The sequence below is a fragment of the Alligator mississippiensis genome, chromosome 1 (assembly GCF_030867095.1).
Source record: "Alligator mississippiensis isolate rAllMis1 chromosome 1, rAllMis1, whole genome shotgun sequence".
NCBI lineage: Eukaryota > Metazoa > Chordata > Crocodylia > Alligatoridae > Alligator > Alligator mississippiensis.
Window position 1 is genome coordinate 266,882,125 of NC_081824.1, and position 15,062 is coordinate 266,897,186.

A 15,062-nucleotide genomic window follows, 5' to 3' on the forward strand; every position below is an offset into this window, starting at 1 on the left:
TCTGCAAGGGTTAATCTGAAGTCCTAGCCAGAGTTGCTATGGCTACAGGTTTTGTAGAATATTCAGGTTCAAAGACTGTGTGTGTGTGTGTGTGTGTGTGTGTGTGTGTGTGTGTGTCTACTGTTTAGTAGAAGCTATAGTATTAGACACTCTTCTACAACAGTGGTTCTCTTCTTTTTGGAATAGAGGCACTCTGTGCTCAAGGCAGCCCTCCATAACTCTTGTGAATTAAGTGGCACCCAATTTCAAAATTTATAGGTAGTTGTACTCTTACCCAGGGGCTGGGCAGTAAGAGCGAGGGGATTGTCCAAGCAGGAAAAGGCCTGAGCCTGGCTTATCTGATTATCTCCTCGTACTTTGTGACACCCTTCAAAGGATCTAGCAGCACCCTAGTGTACCCCATCACCCTGAATCAGCTAGTGAGGTTCAAATGCTATAGTCATGGTAGTCCAGGAAACATACAAGAGACAAGAGTTTTTTTTGTCATGTTGTTTGGGGGTTTTTTTGTTTTGCTTTTTTTAATTGGACCAACTGTATGGTTGGGGGAGAAACTGGATGCTGTTTTGGTCCCAAACTGCCCTTCCTCCGGTCTCGGAGAAGTTGACACAATTTAAGCTAAAAAGCTTAGGAAATAGATGTCACTAGGTGCATCTACGCATGATATTAATGTGCTTTACAGCTTACTGTGCAGTAAAATAAGGCACAATAAGCTTTCCCCAGGAGCATGGTCTATGCATGTGCTATCAGGAGCAGTTTAGTGCAAGGCTACTCCTGCCCTGCTCTGTCCCCCTACAGCAGCCAGGGGGAGCTCCAGGCTCCCCACCAGGGTCAGACCTGTGCTCTGGAGGGAAGAGGGAGCTGTCCCACCTCGGGTAGCTGCTTCTCAGCCCTGTGCCCTGATTGCCAGATTGGGGCATGGGGCTAGAAGGCAGGCAGCTCCCTAGGGCAGGGGACAGTTCCCCAACCTCCTGCTGCCTGGGCTGACCAGCAATTTGCTCCCAGTCAGCTGTCTGCATGTAGACAGCTATCTGCCAATTTGGGGCTGGAAGACATCTGCCCCTGGAGACAACATGGCTCCCCCACCCCACTAACTCCAGCATGACCCCAGTGCCCCCTGCCAGCCTTTGCTGATTGGGGCAAAGGGCTGGGAAGTGGGCAGCTACCTGGGGCAGAGACAGTTCCCTTGCTGTCTGGGCTGACAGTGAGCAATTTCCTCCTGGTCAGGTATCTACATGTGTGCTGCTGTGCAGTAGCTACTGCATGGTAAATCTACTTGTATCTACAGGTACTAGCCAACCATGCAGTAAACTAATTTACTGCACAGTAAATGCTGTGCATGGGTAGACATCAACACTTTACCACACACAGTAAAGTGTCTTGTGTAGATGTGTGCACTGTCTAGTCTAGCTTCTTTTCTCTTCATGTTGTAGATTCCTAATCTAGTCTCAGGCTTATCTCTGAAAGCTGAAGAAGAGCGGTTTGTGTCTGAAACCCTGTCCAGCTGCTTCCCCAATCATGCAGGTGTCCCAATAAGATATCACAAAAAACCCTTGTCTCTTCTAAAAGTAGCAATCTCTTCAGAGGTGATCCCAATAAATATCTGGCTTGCTGTCTTTGAGGTTTCTTTCTTTCTTTTTTTTTTTTGTTTACTTAAGGATAAAAGTGACAAATCTTGTGTTAATTTTAATAGATCACAGAAGTCATGCGTCTTTTTATTTGCCTTTAACCAGAAGTAACATTACCCTTAAGTATAAAAAAGTAAGAACAAGTATTTAGTAAAACATTGAACCAAGAATCAAAATTCCATGACTCTGAGGAAGGGTGGGTGTGCTACTGACTGGCTGAGAGGCAAAAACCATGGCAAAAATGAAAGGGAGCAGAAATGGCACTGCTCACCATGGGACACTGCCATGCTTTCAGTAAGTTGTGGGAAAATGCAGACTCTGGTGCTTTTTAAATGAGTTTTTTCTACTTTTTTCAGCAGAAAACTAGGATCCCTGGTAATGACACACCTCACAGAGATCATGTGGCCTAATATAAGGTTTCTGTTGGATCTACAATCAAAGGTGCCATGCCATTACACAAAACTGAGCAAATGTGTTTAAAGAATAATGGGTCAAAGAATAAATCTGAATATTCAGTAAAAATTGTATCAAACAGGATTAACCACGTGTTCTTAATTTTGAAATACTGTAGGGAAGGTAACTCAGTTAATGCACTGGCCAAAACAAATTGATTAGAACTAAGCCCTTCTCTGTTCTGTGTCATGGATTCAGATACCTGTTTTTTTCTGTAAGGGTTGATGATGCTTCAAAATTGCTTTGCCAAACCAGTTTTCAATCTGTTGTTCCCTGATCAGGAAAACGTTTTGTCCTTGTCAGCCACAAGAGGGCACCACGGACTTTAGTATCTTTGGGTTGGTTAATAAAGGTTTTAAACTACTGCCTAAAATGGATTTATTTTAACCAAGAACATTGAGGGAAGATGCTTAGAATTCTCTGAAAAACTTTATATTTTGTATGATTTCTTTAATAAGAAACAAGGCATGTTATTACAGCTAGCTATTAAAAAGTGACACTCATTATTCTTCTGTTTTCTTAGCTAATTTAATGCTGTAAAGTGTTTAGAATTAGCAGCCTAGAAAATGAAACAATTTCTCTCCCCTCCCCTTCCTCCAGCTCCACAGAACAAGTTTAGCAGAGGTAGTTGAACTGCAAACTTTCCTACATTTGTCTCAACTATGACCTGGAGCAAACCCCTTCTAGAGGGGATGGGGTTTCTTTATCCATTTGGTCCTTATCAGTTCTGCTGACAATGCAGACATGCGTTGCCAATTGTAGTTGTGATTTTTTTGTCATGTGGATTCTTGCTCCCTAGCCATTGGCTTGGAATACTCGCATTTGATTTCATAAAGATCAAGCAACCATCAGGTAGCTAACATTTTATTTGCTGTCGGATCATAGTAGCTTCCATTTTCAGCATAACTTTGTACTTGCATAATAAATAATAGTGGTTCGTATAAATTCAGGAATATAGCACTAATTTTGGATTATATCAAAAGGCAACGTTTTTGGAGTGTATGTTTTGAAAAGAAGTTCTGGATTTTGCCTACATATAGTCTAAAACAGTATAACTGTAAAACTAATAATGCTACAGTAGGTTATACCATAAATAGGGTAACAGGAGTCATTAACAGGTTAAAATGCTCATGACCTGTCAGGGAGAAGCTACACATGTCCACATGTGCTATTCATGTGATATAAGCTTTTACTGCATAGTAAAGTAAAACACAATAAGCTTTCCTGAGGAGCAGTTCAGTTCAGGGCTACTCCTGCCTACTCTGCCCCCCTACAGCCGCCAGGGGGAGCTCCAGGCTCCCCTGCGTACCAGCTCTGGGCTGGCAGTGGGCACTGGGATCAGGCCTGTGCTCTGGAGACCAGGGGTAGCTGTCCTGCAGCTAGGGGCAGCTGCCTTCCAACTCCACACACCAATCAGCAGCTGCTCGGAGTAGGGGACTGTTTCCCAAGCTCCCTGCTGCTTGGGCTGACTGGAAGTAATTTGCTCCCAATCAGCTGTCTACATATGTACTACTGTGCAGTAAATCTACTTGTATCTACGGGTACTAGCCAACTGTACAGTAGGCTAATTTACTGCACAGTAAATTCTGCACGCATGTAGCTGCTAGCGCTTAACTGTGGAGTAGATTTGTAGGCCTTTATTGTGGAGTTGCCCAATTAGCTCTGCAGTAGTTGTCTCAGCATCTACATGTGCAGTGCTATTAGGACGGAGTAAACTAATTAACTCTGCCACAGATTAGTACTTGTAAATAAAAGTACTAAACTACGGTGGAGTTTTACTCTGCAGCAATGCATGTGTAGATGCTGATGCGGCTAGCTGGGGCATGAGGGTGTTTAGGTGTGGGGACTACCAGCCAGCTAGCACTGCACTGGAGTACCCTTGTGCTCCAGCCAGCCCCTCCGCAGCATGTTGAGCTGAGTCAAAGCAGCTTTGGGCTAACCCCTCTGGCCCCCTACCAGCCGGGGCAGCTCTGACCCAGCTTAACATGCTGTGGTCTCCAGTGCATGTGTAAACAATGGAGCAATATATGCCATTGTTTATTGCTGTGCATGAATAGTATGTGTAGATGCCCCCTATTGTTTGTACTTGGTAGACTGAAAACTCATGTGTTCATAATGGCTGCATTTGAAAGTTCTTTGAATGTCCCTTATATATATTTCTAAATCAGTTATTGCACTGAAAATTTAAACACAAAGCAGGAGCAGGCAGCCACATCTCACAAGAAGCAAGGTTGTTATATTGCATAGGGGCCTATGTAACAGGGCACATTCTCATGGACATTTTTGTCTTCACAGCACTGCACAGGTGTCTACCTCTGTTCTACCAGTCTGTCATTTTAGATGTGCCAGGGCTTCTGCTTATACTTTGCAGATGCAAGGAATAGTGGCAGCCAACTGGAGGGCTTTAAGAAGGCCATATTTTCACTCTCAGAGGGGAGTAGCTGTAGGTAAAACCATTGCCTCTTCACTCTCTGTTGGGTGCATATGGAGTAAAACCAGGAGCAAGGGGTTTTTCCTTTTACACTTCTCCCCTCTGAGTATTGGCAAATGTGCAGAGGGGGAAGGGGATAATCCCTTTGGAATGCAGTAATTAATACCTATCTAGTGGTAATTGCTGCGTTCCAAGCGGATTAGCACAGTGGAACCCAATTATAGCAGAGTGAGGCTTTGCTATAAGGAATTACAGTGCATTGAAATGCAGTGAAGCAATTTAGGACTGTCAGTCTGCTACATTTTGTCAATATAAATCACCAGTTAAAGTACTGTAAACTGCAGACTTCTCTTTTCAGTGCAGTTTTCTAATGCATGAATGGCATGTCTAGTGGACTACAGCACACATGCTGTACAGAACTGCTGTCTGCTTAATATCCATTATCCTTGTATGAGCCTCCACAAATGATTGTGAGTGGTGCTGAGGTAGTTCCATGGCGCTACAGCACTATCATTTACTGCTGAAAAGGGGCAAGGCTCTGTAGCCTTTGACAGCGGATTCTCTCCACTCTCTGAAGTCTGTCAGTTTCTCCACTAGGTGACAGAGGTATTAATTTTGCCTGCAAGTACTAACTGTATCATGTCGACTCAGGAGAATTTGGGCTTTGATAGCTGACCTGTTCTCAGTCCCAGCAGTCTGTGGTGATGATTACAGGTAGGCTCTCTGTGGTAACAGTGCATGAGCCAGAGGGCAGTGTGTAGTTATTTTTATCCCCAGCTTGACTGTGGTGCAGGTTTGTTTTTAGTTTTCATTTATTTCCTGTTAGAGCTGCAAACCCTGCTGCTTTTTTTTTTATGCTTCAGGCAAGTACATCCAGCAGGAATGGAAATGGGCTGCCTCTGGGGAAGAATTAGCCCTCTGCATTAGACAGGTCAGCATCAAGACTGTTTGTGTCCAGAGACACTAGAAAATTGACACATGCTCAAGGGAACACATGCCTTGCCTATACTAGAGAAATAACTACCCGTTATAGACTATGGGTGTCAACCACAAGGGCAGCCTAACCATACTGTGCAACAAGTGCGGACCACACCAAATTCTGTTCCATACTGTTTCAAGTATCACAGTAAGTCCCTAATCCGTCTACCAATAATAGGTTACTTTCTCAATACAGTTGGGCTATAGGGCCATATCCAGATGAGTGTGGCCATGCAGTATGTGGCACCGTAGCCATGTCTGCTGAACATTCAGCTGTTCTTTGTGCTGCAAGGGAGCAGCACAAGGGTTTTTTTGATCTCCAGTCAAAAAAAAAAAGCAAAGCAGCACATACAGGGGCAGCACATACTTCTCAAAATGGAGCCTAGCTGGCTGGAGCCATGCTCTAGCTGCTGGCCAGACTCTTGAGTGGCAGGATCACCACTGCTGCAGCCCCAGGAGGCCACCAGGACCCCTGGTAAGGCTGTTGGGGCTAGCCCAGTGCTGGCCCCAGCCTCCTCTACCCAACCTAGGGTAACCTGCTGCACACCAGAGGGTGCATGGCATAGCATTTCCTGGGGACAACTAGCGGCGGCATAAGGTGTGCTTCTGCTAGTTGTCCCTGGGGAACCAAACATCTATGCTTATGTGGACACAGCCTAGGCTGCTGGACAAATGCTCAAGGTAACTAAAAGCTTTTTACATCACAGGAAGGGTCTTATGTTTTCACTACAGCTTAATTTGCATTCAGGAAAATTCTCATTGTTTTAGCTGCATTAGTATTGGCACCGGTATGTGGTTCTCATCATCTGCCCTGATTTTAGCTATACTTCAAGTAATTTTGTTCACCATCAAGTTTAATTTAACATGGTGATAAAAAGAGGTGTGATATCTGGTGCATGGAGAGGAGCAAAAGCCTTTTCATACTATGATTCTTATTGCTTAAAGAGCAGGTGAGCTGAATAGTGAGGAACTGAGGAAATACTTTCTAACACTGTAGAGAGATGTTACATTTGTAATGCTACAAATGTTGAGTAGACAATGTAAATGCCCCCTGTAGCACTACACAAATAGTGGAAGTGCTATAGATCTGGAAAAGGATGGAACAGGATGGATGGAATAGGAACGTCTCTATAGCACTGTATTTTGTAGCTCCGTGTGTTATGTTTGTAGAGTGCCCTGTAATAGAACAAGGGGTCTGTTCACATAGTGCTTGCCCCCCACCCCCAAACTCTCCAAGGCATGAGGGATGGAGAGTGGGGTGGCTAGTTAGTGTGAGCACTTACTGGGTGTTCAGCTGTTGGGGGGGGGGGGGGAAGGGGGCAGTGAGTGGAGCTTCAGCCCCTCTGCCAGAACCAGGGTTGGCAGCATGCTCACTGACAACCTGATACACCCCCACGGGTGCTCTCCTTGGTGGCCTCCCATGGTAGCAAGGTGGGTTATTATAGATTATGCTGTTGCCCCTGGTTGGAGAGAGCAGGGGTCTGCAGGTCTGCTCCCATCTCCCTTCCCACAGGAGGTGGCAAGGTGTAATCACTGATAGGTTCCCCTCTTCTTGGGGGTTAGCGAGGCCAAGCAACCTCCTATCCCACCCCCTGAGAAGCATGCCACTCCGTGTCTTTATTGCAGGGTTTTGTAGCATTCCAGCCTCACATCTTCCTGTGCCTGTAGCACAGGGGTAGGCAAATATGGCCCACAGGCTGCATCTGACCTGCCAGGCCATTCTGTTTGGCCCATGGGGCCCCTAAAAAAATGCAGTAAATTAATATTTATTTGCTCCTGGCTGCCTGTCAAAGATGCTGCCCTTGACAGCTTGCCAGAACTTGGTAGCAGCCCTCCACCCAAAATAATTGCCTGCCCCTGCTGCAGCACTACATTTTTAAAGCACTTCAAAGTGCTGTAGTACTTGTAGCACTACACAAGTAACATCTGTCTGTGGCCTAAGATTCACTAGTGCAGTCGTGGTCCTTACAGACATAGAGACATAGGAAAGGGAGATGCCTTCACTATGGTTTCTATGTTTCTTTGTTCCTGAAACTGAATTCCTGCATCCCACAATCCATCTCTTGTGAAAATGATTCAGGTAAGCAGCATAGTTGCTGTGCTATGCAATATTGTTTTATTTAAATGGCAATGAGAAACTCACTTGGGCAAGTAAGCTACTGAATTTTAAGAAAGGGGATGGGACACAAGTGTTTTTAAAGGCACCACTATACAAAAAAACCTTTTGCAGACCATATCCTTGTCCCTAAATAAGGACTTTACTGCTCTGTTACCTTAGCAAGCCCTGATTAGAAGCATAACATGCTCCAAAAGGATGTCATCATACATACATCCCTTCATGAAAATGAAGTCTTCATAGCTTACATTTCACCTGAAAGCTGGTGATTTGTATTAAAATATATATGATAGTTTATTACATTTATTCATCAACCAGTGTAGAAACTGAGCTTTAAATCTGTTTTCATACATTAGTCTCAGCATACCTTGGAATTTTACCGTACAGCTGACTTTGCTAAAGAGTAAGGTAGTGATAGGTGCTGATAAATAATGCACATGTCCCCATGGAGCTTTAGGGTGCTCAGCATACCCTTGGTGTTGTGAAGTGCCAAAAGTGAATAATTTTGTCTTGCTCTACCTTCTTACACTTAACCAAATAGTAGACCCCTGCCACTTCTCTCCACTTTCCCTAAGACACCTTGCACCAAAATGCACTGGCTCAGTCCTCAGGGGGCTAAGATCTTAATTCTACATACCACTACCATTAGCCATTGGCTCCAGTCTTTGTACTGCTGCTGGTCATCTACGGCCTCAACTCTTGATTCAAGCTGATAGCTTGCTGATTCTCTTCCTGAGTCATGATCAGGAAAGGAAGACAGCAGCTAAATTCAGGATCACAATGAACTCCACAGAGCAAAGTCAGGGCATGACTAGAGTTCCACTTCACCCTGCCTTCTAGTACAGTGTTTCCCAATCTTTTCTAGCCCAACGCACACTTACATTAATAAACATTTTCTGTGGCACACCTGTTAAGACATTCCCCATCTTCTTATCTATTGTAGCTCATTACCATGGCAAAATTCTACTGCGTACCTTTTCATTTCTGATGTCACGCTTTTGTGCTGTGACACACTGGTTGGGAAACACTGTTCTGGTGATCATAACCCATTTTTAGTGACGTAGTAGCCAGTGCCCCCTTACTTTGTTCCTAGCTAGTTTGGAGATAATTATCACAAGCCCCCATCTCATTCATGGTAGAGCTGTAAACTGTTCTTTCTCTCTTTCTTTGTCTGTCTCTCCCCTTCCTTTCTGCCTCTTACTTGCAGCTTCAAGCTTGTTTCACACAACTTTATACACACACAGAAAGGAGAAAGCCTCTGGTTTTCCTTTTAAAACAGTTTTCACAAAACCATTAGTTTAGTGGTGGACTTTACTGATCTATTTAAAAGCCAAATCATGGAATCATTATTACTAGGAATTAAAAATGATAAAGAATCACCAAAGAACCATAGCCTATACTTGGCAAAGATAAGACCTTGAGAGAAATATTCCCAGCCCCTCCACTCCTGGCTTTCAATCAGCCCCTTAACCTTCTCCAAATCATCTTCAGAAGCAAAATCTTCAATGTCCCACTGACATCAAATGGGACACAACCTTGCCTTGGCAAGAAATGATTAGCCTGTCAGCAAATGATAGGGATATGATATACCTCTTGCAAAACACCAAGTGTCCTCATGGCAAGTACCGGGTTAAAACTAAACAGCAACTACACACCAGAATGAACTCTCACAGAAAAAAATATAAAGGACAGAGGAACACACACCATTAGAAGAACATTTCTCACAGAACAACAACTCCCTCACTGATCTCACTATCCTTATGCTCAAGGGAAATCTAACACCTAACACCTTTAAAAGGTGAACTTGGAAACAAAAATTCATAAGCTGGCTGGACATTAAGAACCAAGGACTAAACATTACTATTGGTTTTATAGCACATTATATATTACCTGACTCCTGAATTCTTTCTACACATGAAAGGTGAGAATGACTCTCCTCCCTTTTGATAAGCCTTGGATCTTCCAGCATTCAGCTTCTTTTCTTTTGCTAATAGTTTCTCTGCTACTCCTAATCAGTCAGGGACCAAGCAGAAGCAGCAGCATCAGGATGTGGTAGGGACAGCAGATGGCAATGCTTACCCTTCTGAAAAGCCACATATCTTTTGACAGTGCTGAGACATGAGGAGTACAGGTTGCCACTATAATAAGCCCTGCCCAACTCCCAGCCATGGGTCTACAGGTCCTCAGTGGTGGAGCAGGTGGAAGATGTTAGAATCTCAATGGCTGCAAAGGCGGACAAAGGATGCAGAAGAATGAGATCTCCAATTGTCTCGGCCTCCTTGCCATTGGATCAAAGTTTCATTATGTCAAGAACTGTGTGGAAGCTGGTGTGCAGTAGCTTCTCCACAATAAAAGAAATCAAGCACAGGCGTCTTCCATGGAAATGGCTTTTCCAGCCCATTCTTCAAGTCTTTTGGTGACCAACTACTGACATTGGGAGCAGGACTGTGGGGTCTGAAAGTTAGTCATGAACTGGCATGAAGGCAGCAGTTATAAGAAGGTTGTCTAGCACTTGGAGCCAGGATTGTGATTCAGCATCTGTAACTGATTGAGCAGCCCTCTTCAAGATCTGCTCTGCTTACCCCACATGTTCAGGGGGACTAGGAAAGATGTCTTAAGCATACTATTTTTCTCCTGGTTGGATAATTATGTCAAATGGGTCACCTTTACTGCAGTCAAAATCAACAAAGACACACAATCAGTTTTGGGACCTGGAACATCAGGACCCTCATGAACAAACTTAATAGTGAATGCCCAGAGAGCTACACCGCAGGTATGGCTGGGGAACTGAGGTGACATAGCATTGACATCGCACTGAGTGAGACCCAGCAAGCAGGAAATGGGCAACTTAAAGAACAAGGAAGTTCTTGTTCTGGAAGGGTAAACAGGAAGAATGCCGGCTTCACAGAGTTGGTTTTGCCATCACGAATGAACTCATAAACCAATTCAGTGAGTTCCCTATTGGGATTAATGAACGCCTCGTGACTCTCCATCTTAAACTGGCAAGCAGGCAATACACTTTTGTTATCAGTGCTTATGCTTGGACTCTTGACACCGCTGGTGAAACCAAGGAGGAATTCTACACCAGGCTTGAGCAAGTCCTTTCTGGCATTCTGGAGGGAGACAGATATTCTTCTTGGTGATTTTGACACCAGAGTTGGAAGGGACTCAAATCTCTGGAATGGAACCATTGGTAAGAAAGGAGTGAGGAAGGTCAACTCCAGCAGCATTGTCCTCTTGACCAAATGTGTGGAACACAGACTCACCAACACCCTACCAAAAAAATAGGCACAATACATCATGACAATACTTGTGGTCCAAGCATTGGCACTTGATTGATTAGGTCATTGTTTGTGCCTGGGATTGCAAAGATGTCCGCATCACCTGAGCCATGCTAGGAGCCGACTATTACTGGACCAATCACCGACTCATCCGCTCGGTTATGTTATTCAAACTGGTTTTCAAACGACGGCTGCAGCAGAAGCAATGCCGACAGAAGATCAGTATCAGAGGACTCAAGGACCCAATCAAGTGAGACCTTTTCCATGAAAAACTGGCAAGTTCCAATCAACAACAATGGGAGAATGTTGGCAGCACTTGGGGTGCCTTCAAGTCCACCGTCATCAGTACCTGCTAAGACATTCTTGGATTCTCTACCAGGAAACATCAAGACTGGTTTCATGAGAATGACCAGGAGATCCAAGTGTTGATCAACCACAAGCGTAAGGCCTTTTGTGCTTGGAAAAATGACATCAACTCCAAGCAAAAGAAATGGAATCACCAACAAGCCAAGGCAAAGGTCCAAAGGAGGGCGCGATATGAAGAACAGATGGTGGGAAGACAAGGCAAAGGAGATTCAACATCTCACTGACATCTGTGATATGAAAAGTTTTTTTCAGGCCACCAAGGCCATCTATGGTCCGAGCAGTCAGGGACCAATGCCCTTGAGATGTAAGGATGGAGGAGACCTGATGAAAGAAAGAGCCATCAATGCCTGTTGGAAGGAGCACTTTGAATACCTTTTCAGTCGAGACCCTATTGTTGACAAGAGTGTACTCAACTCCATCTTGCAACACCCAGTCAGAATGATCTTGGAATCCCTCTAACCCTTGACAAGGTGAGGAAAGACATCATGCAGATGAAGAATGACAAGGTATCTGGAGCTGGTGGAATTCCCATTTAAATCTTCAAGCAGGGGGGAGAGGAGCTCATATCCAAGCTCCATGCCCTCATCTTAAGGATCTGGAATGATAAGGAAATCCCAGATGACCTCAGGCACACAATGATCATGATAATCTTTGAGAAAAGAAACAAATCTGTCTATGAAAATTACAGAGGGATTGCCTTGCTGTCCACCACAAGAAAGATCATTTTGAGAAGCCTCCTGAACATTCTCCTTCCACTTGCTAAAGAGGTCCTTCTGGAATCTCAATGTGGGTTTAGGGCATCTAGAGGCACAACTGACATGATCTTCAAAGCTCATCAGCTGCAGGAAAAATGTCAGGAACAATATAAACCTCTCTACATGGCCTTCTTTGACCTCACAAAAGCCTTTGATTCTGTCAACCGAGAAGCGCTGTGTAGGATTCTTCTGAAGTGTGGATGCCCACTGAAATTCATCACCATTCTCTTGCTTGCTTTATGATGGTATGTGAATGGTAGTTTTCAATAATGGATCTATCACAGATCCCTTTGAGGTTAAGATGGGAGGTAAGCAAGGCTGCATCATCACTGCAACACTTTTTGATATTTCTTACTGTGATGCCACATCTGACCACCAACAAGCTTCTAGTTGGAGTGAAGTTAAACTACTGCATGGATGGTAAGTTGTTCAATATCAGCTGACTCCAAGCCAAAACCAAGACCACCCTGACCAGAGTCATTTAGTTTCAGTAGGCTGATGATGCTGTAGTCTGTACTCACTCACAAGCAGACCTTCAGGCAACTGTTGACGTCTTTACTGAGGCATATGAGAAAAAGGGACTGACGCTTAACATTCAGAAGACTAATGCCCTCCATCAACAAGCTCTTAATGAACAGTCCCCAGCTCCACTAATTCAGATTCACGGTGAAACTCTGGACAACATTGAGTATTTCCCATATCTTGGAAGCCATCTCTCACAGAAGGCAGTCATCTGTGAAGAAATCCAACATTGCATCCAAGTGCAGCCTTTGGATGGCTGAGGAAACGGGTGTTTGAAAATCGTGACATCAGATCTGAAACCAAGCTCATGGTTTATCAAGCAATCATGATACCTACCTTCCTGTACAGAGCTGAGACATGGACAACATACATGAGAGACCTCAAATCATTGGAGAAATACCATCAGTGCTGCCAGTGGAAGATTCTTCAAATCCAGTGGGAAGACAAATGCACCTACGTTAGCGTCCTCTTGCAAGAAAACAGGACAAACATTGAGGCGATGATCATCCAACATCAACTTCACTGAGCCAGCCATGTCATCCGGATATCCAACTCCAGACTCCCAAAGCAAGTTTTATTCTCCCAGCTCAGTCAAGACATATGAACTCTCAAGAGGAGGGCAGAGAATGCACTTCAAGGATGTCCTCAAGGCCAACTTAAAAAATGCAACATCGGTATCAACCCATGGGAGACTATCACCGAGGACTGCCCCAAATGGAGAAAGTATCTGCTGCAAGGATCTCAATACTTTGAAACCTTATGATGGTAGCAGGAGACAGAAAAAAGGGAGTGACAGAAACAGTGTCACCCAGGACCCTATATGGAAACATGTGCCTGAGCTACAACAGTGTGTCGATTCTGGATACGCCTCATCAGCCATCTTTGGACCCACGGATAAGACAAAAATGGAAGGCAGCTGTGAAAGATTGATGACGATGACCCCTGGGAATTTCTCTCACCCCTCCCACTGCTATACATTCCTATGCTGTGCATGGCTCGTTGCAATCCCATTACTCTTACCATGTTGTACCAGCAAAAATAATTCCTCTCCCTTTTATTTATGTACTCCTGCTAAAATCAGTGGTAAAACATAATCTCCCTGAGGAGTATTCAGGGAGAAGGTTGCTGTGACCACAGCTTAGGTACCACTTTGTTTCTTCTGCCCCTTTATAAATTCTGGATCCTTGCCCTGGACACCAGATTTCCTTTCCAGCTCTGCTACTATAGACTAGCTATTGTTTCTAGGTTTCATTTTTTTCTCTTTGTACAGTAGACACTGTACAGCTTTGCTGCCTCATTAAGCTTGTAAGGCTAGTTTCATTCTTTCTAAAGCACTTTGAAGCCTTCACGTAAAAGCACTATGGAATGACTTAACTGTATTAATGCAATGACTGGGCAATATCCAGATACCTGATTTTTGTTCTTGAGACCAGCATCTGCCAAGTTACTGTTCGTTTGAACATAATCTTATCCTATTGCTTGATTAGTTAACTAAATTAGAACCAAGCTACTAAAGATGCTTTGGTGTTCCCCATTTTATTCTTTTATTTTGAATTCTTTTGAGTAAAATTATTACTGGTTAAAGGTACTATGTTGTGATTTCTGAAAAGCCATATTCATTTTTAGACCATAAGCTGGTCATGCTTTCTCATGCTGCACCCTACTACTGCGCTTCAAAATCTGTTATGAAAAGACAGTTTCAAGAGATGAGAATGTTGTTCAGCCCCAGGGCCCACCCAGTGCTTTACTAAGAGTTGCAGTAAATGTAGCAGTGAAACTGTGATGCCTTTTGTTTTAAGGTATTGCATCTTTGTATTTCTAAAAACTCACAGTATAGATAGTGTTCAGCAGCCATTTTGTTCTCATTGTTTTTGTAGCCTGTACAGACACAGACAGAAGCAGTCTCTAAGAGAGAACACTCTGCATCTCCTCCCTTCTATATTACAGCAAATCTGAGAACAAAATAGTAACTGGATTTTGCACACAGCAAAAACTCTTAGAAATGAAAATATGATATGTTTGAATCAAAAGGCAATACAGTTTCATAGTTACACCCAAAGGGCCAATGAAGATGGTGCTTTTTTGTCAGTCATGTGGACTCTTGTCTACAGAAACAGACCAACTCCTTTTACACAGATCACCAAATAGCCACGAAAAACATCTTTTTGTTGCTAAAAGTTGGATCTGGATTTGAATTAGTGACCCAGAGATGAACTGTTCCAATATCCCTTTGCCAATCAGCTCAGCCATATAGATGTCCAAGGAGTACTATTTTTATATCTTGCATTTTTTATCATCCAATTATGACTTACTGTATATTGGGTATAGAGTTATACATCTCTTTTGAAGTGTGTAGGTGAATATCTTACCAGATGCACTTTGTAGGCCTCTCTTAGGAGTTCAGATGGTGCTGAATTAGAATTTCTGAGGATCTGTCAAAAAACTAATATATAAAAGAAAATCCCAAACATCAATACCAAGAATAGAAAAACCAAACCTCTAAAGCTTCCTGGTTGTAAGGCAAATGAAGAAGTG